This window comes from Cataglyphis hispanica, chromosome 21 (genome assembly GCF_021464435.1).
Source record: "Cataglyphis hispanica isolate Lineage 1 chromosome 21, ULB_Chis1_1.0, whole genome shotgun sequence".
Taxonomy (NCBI): Eukaryota; Metazoa; Arthropoda; class Insecta; order Hymenoptera; family Formicidae; genus Cataglyphis; species Cataglyphis hispanica.
Genome location: NC_065974.1, coordinates 1,160,297 through 1,167,603, shown reverse-complemented (window position 1 = coordinate 1,167,603; position 7,307 = coordinate 1,160,297).

Genomic DNA, 7,307 nt, shown 5'->3' with positions numbered 1-7,307 from the left:
AAACGTGTTCTAATACAATGTTCTTACTTGAAACTTTCGACTCAGACTGTTCCAATCAAAAGAATTCTAAGGATATATGTATTTTTCATAGATGTCCGATAAGTCCGATAAGTGTTGAGACGTAAAACTTAGATATGCATTTTTTGCATAAAAATAAAAAGTTGAAAAATAATGTTCTGCATTTATTTTATTAAATCTCTCTTTTGACAAGCAGAAGAACGTAAATTTGTTTTTCAAATATAGAGATTGCTAAATAATTTTAATTATTCAGTAATGTGAGAAATATTTCTGATATGACACTCGAAATTTTTTGAAAATTTCTACGAAAATAATGGATGTTTTTATGTGTAATTATTTTCTTATTTCTTTTTATCCTCGTGTATAAAGTTTGCAAGAAGGATACAATACCAAAGTATCAAGTATGAATGAGAATATTGCTAGGCTTTGGTATGAAAGCATGAATAATTAAAAAAGAACTTCGATTTACTCAGAGCGAGCGAATAAATGAGATTTGGAATGAAAATGTTTTTATTACATGCATTAATATTAACGCATATATGCATCATGTTATATGCTATGTTTTGTGGACGTTTATTTAATCATATCATTTTAAAGAGTTTGTTATATAAAGTAATTACAAACATAAAACTCTGATATGTATTTATATTAATCATCAGCTTTTATTTCCTACAATTTACCATTCTATACTTTTAACTATTTAAATAATTTTTGTAAGTGTGCAACTTTTAGATTGTAGGGGAGAATAATTTTATGAATATGTTATAATAACGGATATGACTTTTGTACAATAAACATGATTTGAAACGATATCGGAAATAAAAGCTTTTTTTTAAAAAAATGTCTCTTTTTAAATTTCATGGAGAATATAAAAGAGTTTCTCTCTCGCGTGTTGTTATTGCGACAATTTTTAAATGTGGTGGTCGCTAATAGATTAATTCCACAGATTATTTTATCTCCGTTGTTATTTCCAAAGGATACGAAATGACACGCCAGAGATAAACGCTTGTACGATTTCACCAACAGCTGGGGCAAATTGCCCAGTGGCTATCGTTCCTTAAAATGCGGCGCAGCAACAGTAATGCACAGGCTTCGCGAAGAAACCAGTGGCTCTTCCGTTAACCGGAAATTTTCCTAAAAGCCCTCAATTTCGAAATATTCCGGCAGACCGCACTGCGCCTATAATGATCATGAGACACGTTATCCTTAAACCTCTGCATTTTTAAAGAGACACGAACGAAATAAAGCTATTTTATTGTGGAAGGAGAGCACCCTTTTCCATCCAATTCTCCAAATTTTAAAATTCAGGCATGAACATTTTTTCATTAAACTGTTTGCGCTTAGTTTTGGATTTTAATTCATATGTAAGGAGGCTCAATTGAAAACTGCCACAATTGAACTATCCCTTCATATTATATTTATTGTTAGCGTGATAGTTCGATATCGATTGAATGTCGACACCTGGATTACCTTTACGATCAAACTGTTTGAACGCGAAGGAAACAGAAAGCCTCAAACTGTGTTTAATACGATCTATCAATATTATTGACGAAACGTCAATATATTTAAACGATGTATGCGATACTTTTCTCTAACTTCAATATGACGCATTTTTATCTTTTATCGTGAGATATCTTCCCAATGTATCATAATACGTGGCAAAACTATAGTTTACCGAGAAGCGTTTCCATTTTTTTTTAAACGCTCGTTGCTTCCGCGCGATTCAGCGATTACGATTCTATGAAACACGTAAAAGAAAAATATTTGTATATGAATTAAAAGAATATGAGAACACATTAAAAATACATTTATTACATTGTACTGATTTTTTATTTTATTTTATTCATTTATATTATCCGTTTTGTTAAATAGATTATGTAGAGAAATTTAATAGTTTTTTTCTCTGTTTTTTTTTTTATTTTAATTAAATTTTAAACTTAAAGTTTTCTCATTCGACTGGCTGGAAAGCGTTAGTGCCTGAAGCCGTTTTTTTATCTCCAGACTTTCATCTATTTATCTCGCGAAAATTTAACGAATATTTCACATTCCGTGCTTGGTAAGATAACACAGGCTGGCAGTAACACGCTGTGTGATTATCATTAGAGTTAACATTCTCGTGAAAATTTCTCCTCGTTGAGCAGAGCTTTAAGAAATTTATAACTTAACTTCGCAACAAAATATCTAGTAAAATATTAAAAATACGCGGTAATCTTTACTTTACTTTATTTTTTAAATTGCTTCTAATCATTTTATTAATTTTGCACACATGTACTTCAGAAATTTTGTTAATTCTGCAAAACTTGAATTAGTTAACTAAAATAAAAAAAAAAAAAATTGTCCCGTGCAGATAATCGGTTTTCTCTGCAGTTATTTAAAAGTTTTCTCAGATACTTAACGGATGGACCAGCTGTAAGATCTTCACTGGGTGCTTCGAATCGCATGTGATCCAAGAGGGATCAAGAGTTCGCGTGGACTGAATAAAATCGGCTTTGCACGTTTTACTTAAGACCGTTTCCTCACAGTTCTCGGACAAATTGGAAACTAGGACAACTATTTCATTGTTGCGGTTTGCAGTCAAAGGAAATGGCAAAATAAAACTAAGCGCCTCGATGCAGGTAAACTTGCGAGATGAGGGTTTGGCAAAGAAACAATTCGCTGGCAACTATTAAAAGTTTCGTGGAAACATTTGCGACAGGATACAAAATAGCGACTAAAAAGAAGATGTCCCAGAAGATCTTCTTTTTCTGGAAGGTAAGTCATTTTTTTTTTAAATCATGCATTTTATTAAACTTGGCGGTTCTTTTGCAAAGAAAAAGAGAAGGATACTCAGGTATACTAGTAGAAATTTTTCAACTTGTTATATTGCGATATAATATTAACGTTTATTAACGTTTATTCGTAATATTATTTTCGTAGTTCTGTCCTTTATGAGAAGATATATTTCGTTTATAATTGATATTAAAAAAAAAAATAAATATATATTTTTTATTTTCTCTCTTATATATCATTTTTGGATTATAAATTTAAGAAATTATTTAGCATAAAGAATTTTTGATTTTGCGATACTTTATTAGTTTAAAACTTGGTCCAGATAAGAGTTAAGAGTTTTCTTTGCGATGCATGCATACGCCAAGTTCTTATCATTGCAAATATTATATAATTGCTACTTACGACTTATTGTGAAGCTATCTTATTTGTGATTTAGATCATTCAATGCAGTCAAAAAACAATAAAGTTAAAGTAAGCATAGGGCACATAAAATTTGTATCGCCATGAGTAAATATCGTACTGTAAAGTGGCCTTCATTTAACCCGAAGACAGTTCCCGCGCTATATTACACAATTAGGCGAGTTAGCGGCAACGATGGAAGGAAATAATCTCAGGCTCTGTTTTTGACAATGAAATAGATATGATTTATGAAGGCCGGGCATTTATGATGGCGATGGTGACGGAATAATGTCCTCCTTTTAAAGATTATTGTATATGATTCGATTCAAGGACACGACGTCTCACCTTGACATCATTTCATATCCAATAGTTCAAGGATTAACTATATTACTTCCGATATTGTTACATAATATCATAATATCCGATATTGCTAATCAAATATTTTACAATTGCTGTAGCTGTCAATTAGCTATTAATGTCAAATAATATCTCTTTGCAAATTTATTATGATTCTTTTTTATTTTATATAAATTATTTTAATTCAATAGTTATTTTGAGAAATCATATTTTATTACTAAAAGTAATAAAATTTTATTAATTACATTTATCAATTTTTTCATGCAGTGCCTTTATATTTTTTTTTTATATATATGTTACATAATTTTAATTTTATATTTAACTTTCCTCTTCTACTTTCGCCAAGTTTAAGGATAGAAATCGTTCGCATTTTTCCGTTTTCACACGGCGAATGTCATGATTTTTATTTTTACAAAATACCGGGCAGGTTTGACCAAAAAACAGGAAAATGTTTGTCTTGGAAAGGGAAACGTATCGTTATAGGAGAGAAAGGCGTGGGCGCTGCTGACAAGAGGATTTCTTGAAAAGAAGGAAAGAAAGAAAAAAGGAGAGAATAAAATGAAGGAACACACCCAACTCAAGAAGCCGAACCTGTTCTCAACGATGCCTTCGCTACGGTTCGCTCTTACGAATAAAAAGATGACGGGATATAGGACTGGGACGAGATGATGGCCAATTCGCGCACCGAGAACGTAAATTCCCGAGGGTTACGATGCACGAAATACTTAACCCTCAATCCCATCTACGGAATATAAAATTCCATTTCTAAATCTGCGCGATTTCTCTAAGACGGATTGAAGATACAAATTGTATCCATGCATCGCACACGCGCTTTGTTTTCTGCTGTAAATATTAAAGTCCATCATATCTAACAATAAGTAGATATACGTGGCTTTATAAACGATGCTCGCTTCATCCCCAGCGTACGAAATTTTTTCCGACACAAGATAACTTTCTATGGTAGATTTTTTTTTTTTTATGTCAAGTATTCAATTGCAAACCCCAACTTTAAGGCAAAATGTACTTGTCGCAATGTGCACATCACGTTGCGCTGTGTTAGGCTTATTTGACGTCGTTCAGCGGTTGGTCTCATTAGCCTGAGGCCACTACTGAGCTTTTTAAGAGTTGGGCACTTCAACTATTTAAAGAAAGCGGCGTTGGAGCGAAGTAGAAAATTTTAGACGGAAAAAATGTTTGTATGCATAACGTGCGTTTTACGCAGAGTACCCGAAAAGGATTATTCACTACTCCATCCGTAGACATATACTACGCTCAAATTAAAATCAATATTTTGCCAAATGCTGAAAAATATTAAAGATCTTGTGTATTGTTCTTTGCGGTCTAAATGAAAATTTGGGAAACGAAGCTTGTGTGCACGTGGCTTGTGCCCCTTTCGCTGAAACTATTTCATTTAGTCGTCACGTCGTTACGTTAGCTCGTTAGCCACGGGCTAACAAATTTCATCAGACAGCTCCATTGGCTTCCGACACAGACTCTTAATGAAGTTGCGGACCATTTTAGAACGGAGATTCTTATCACTCTCTCTCTCTCTCTCTCTCTCTCTCTCTCTCTCTCTCTCTTTCTGTTCCTTCTCAGAATAAGAATTATATCATTTCCAAATCAACAATCAATTTATGGCACTCCAAAAACATTTTATTTCACTTACATTGTACTTCCATTTTATCATGCTGCTACGTTTAAAAATTATTTATTCGTGTATGTGTATAATTATATATTTTATAATTACAATATAATTATTTATAATTGCAATTACAATATTATATTTATAATTATAATTATTTTTTCTACGAGAGAGAAAAGAATTGTTGGATTTTATCGATGAAGGGAATCGAGGCTTTCGATTCTTTCAGCGGAGTTAGGTCTTGATCTCGACACGTTAGAAGTTATACGACGCGTGAACTTCTAGCCCGTAAATTACTGCGGCGGATGACAATTCATCCCTTGGCGAAGGGGACTGCGAATGAACAGAATTATGCCGTCGTTTCTGACAAGTCGCGCGAAGACGGGATCCAAGATAGATCTAGCTAGCGTTCTTTATATCTTGTTAAAAGTTTACGGCGGAGAATGCGGAATATAGCGTTACAAGGCACACCAACTGCTTTTTTGTTGTACGAAGATGAGTGAGTTATAGCCGCTATTCCGAAAGGAAGCTTGAGATAGCGCTGTGCATTGATCGCTTCCGTCAGCTTTTTACCGACAAATGTATTGTGTCGAAAGACATTTTGATAGTTTAACCGCTTTGTGTGTATATTTAACGGAACTGATAGACCAAAACACTCTATTGTACTCTTTGAATAGACATTTTTCATACAAGTTACAAGTTTTAATTCGACGCTCGACTGGAAATAAAACTCTTTTGCCAAAAAAAAGCCGATTAAAAGAATTAGTAATGAAGAGCTTTGAAAGGAATTAAATCTCGTCTGGCGACTGACTGGCTAATGACTTGAATTAATTAACGAGAAAGCGACAACGAAGAAGTCGGACTTCAAAATTATTTATCCGATTTTTGCATGTATTAGTAAATTCTCGCGCAGCTGTGACATTAAGAAAATAATCTATGTCGTTATATTAAAAAATTAATTTCTGTGGAATATAATTAATGCGCTAACGCGTACATAGATCTTTGTTTTATTCGATGTAACAATATAATCCTTTTTAATTATACAGCAGCACGTTATGCCGTTAAATGTCATGGAGGAAAATGAGAGAGAAAGAGAGATTATAGTATAAAATGTTGATGGATTTAAATTGATTAAATATTCCGTCCATTATGTTGCCATCAGTAATCATTGTATCTTCCTCATCTATTTATCCATTTTACACACTAGCTCACTTTGATCGGAAATTAATATTACATCATTCATTCTGCAGACGGATAATTGAAAATAGATGAGTTCCCATGTAATTTACAGCAACATTTGTTAAACACACGATTGCTTTTATTAATTGCAGTTCCTCCATCGATAGCAATTATAGAAAACTCTCTGTTTGATTATAAAGGATATCACAAGATATAGAAAATCCGATAGAAAATCCGATAAAAAATCCGACAAAAAAGCTTAAATTTAAGAATTAAAATAAAATTATTAAATTCTCGTGAAACAATTGACAAACACTCTCTTATCATTATTCTTAATTTTATAAACTCGTATTGAATAGACTTTTCTCTCTGAATCCTAGCGATATAATTTTGATGGCGATTTTGCGTATCTGATGTAAATCGTGAATTATTCAAAACTACCTCGCGGAATATAATGGCTCTGAAATAGAATAGGTTCGCATAATCTTACGTACAAATTTAATTTAAGCGGACGAACCTAAAATTAGCTACATCCACGTGCGTTGACGCCGAGATCTTTCCTTCGACAAGGGCATTACGGGATAGTTTTAAGGGTCGTAGGTGGAAAGGCAGTCGATAAAAGAAACGAACCTCCGGGATCGTCTAACATAAAACGCGGGTAGAAAGATACGGTGACGTCTACGGTGACACCTAATCTGGCGAAGACAAAGGGAGAAGCGCGCGTGGAATCCGAGCGTCATCCGGGGGGATGCTTCTCTCCTCTCGAGATGACATTTTGCCGAGAATGCGCAAAAGCGCGCGATACGTGCTCGCTTGCAGGATATGAAATCCTGAGAAAATGTAACGCTGTGTCTCCACAACAAACCAGACTCGCTCTAAATTTACTCGTCTATTAATTACACACCGTACTCGTATATACGCGCTTTACGCGAGACGGAGAACC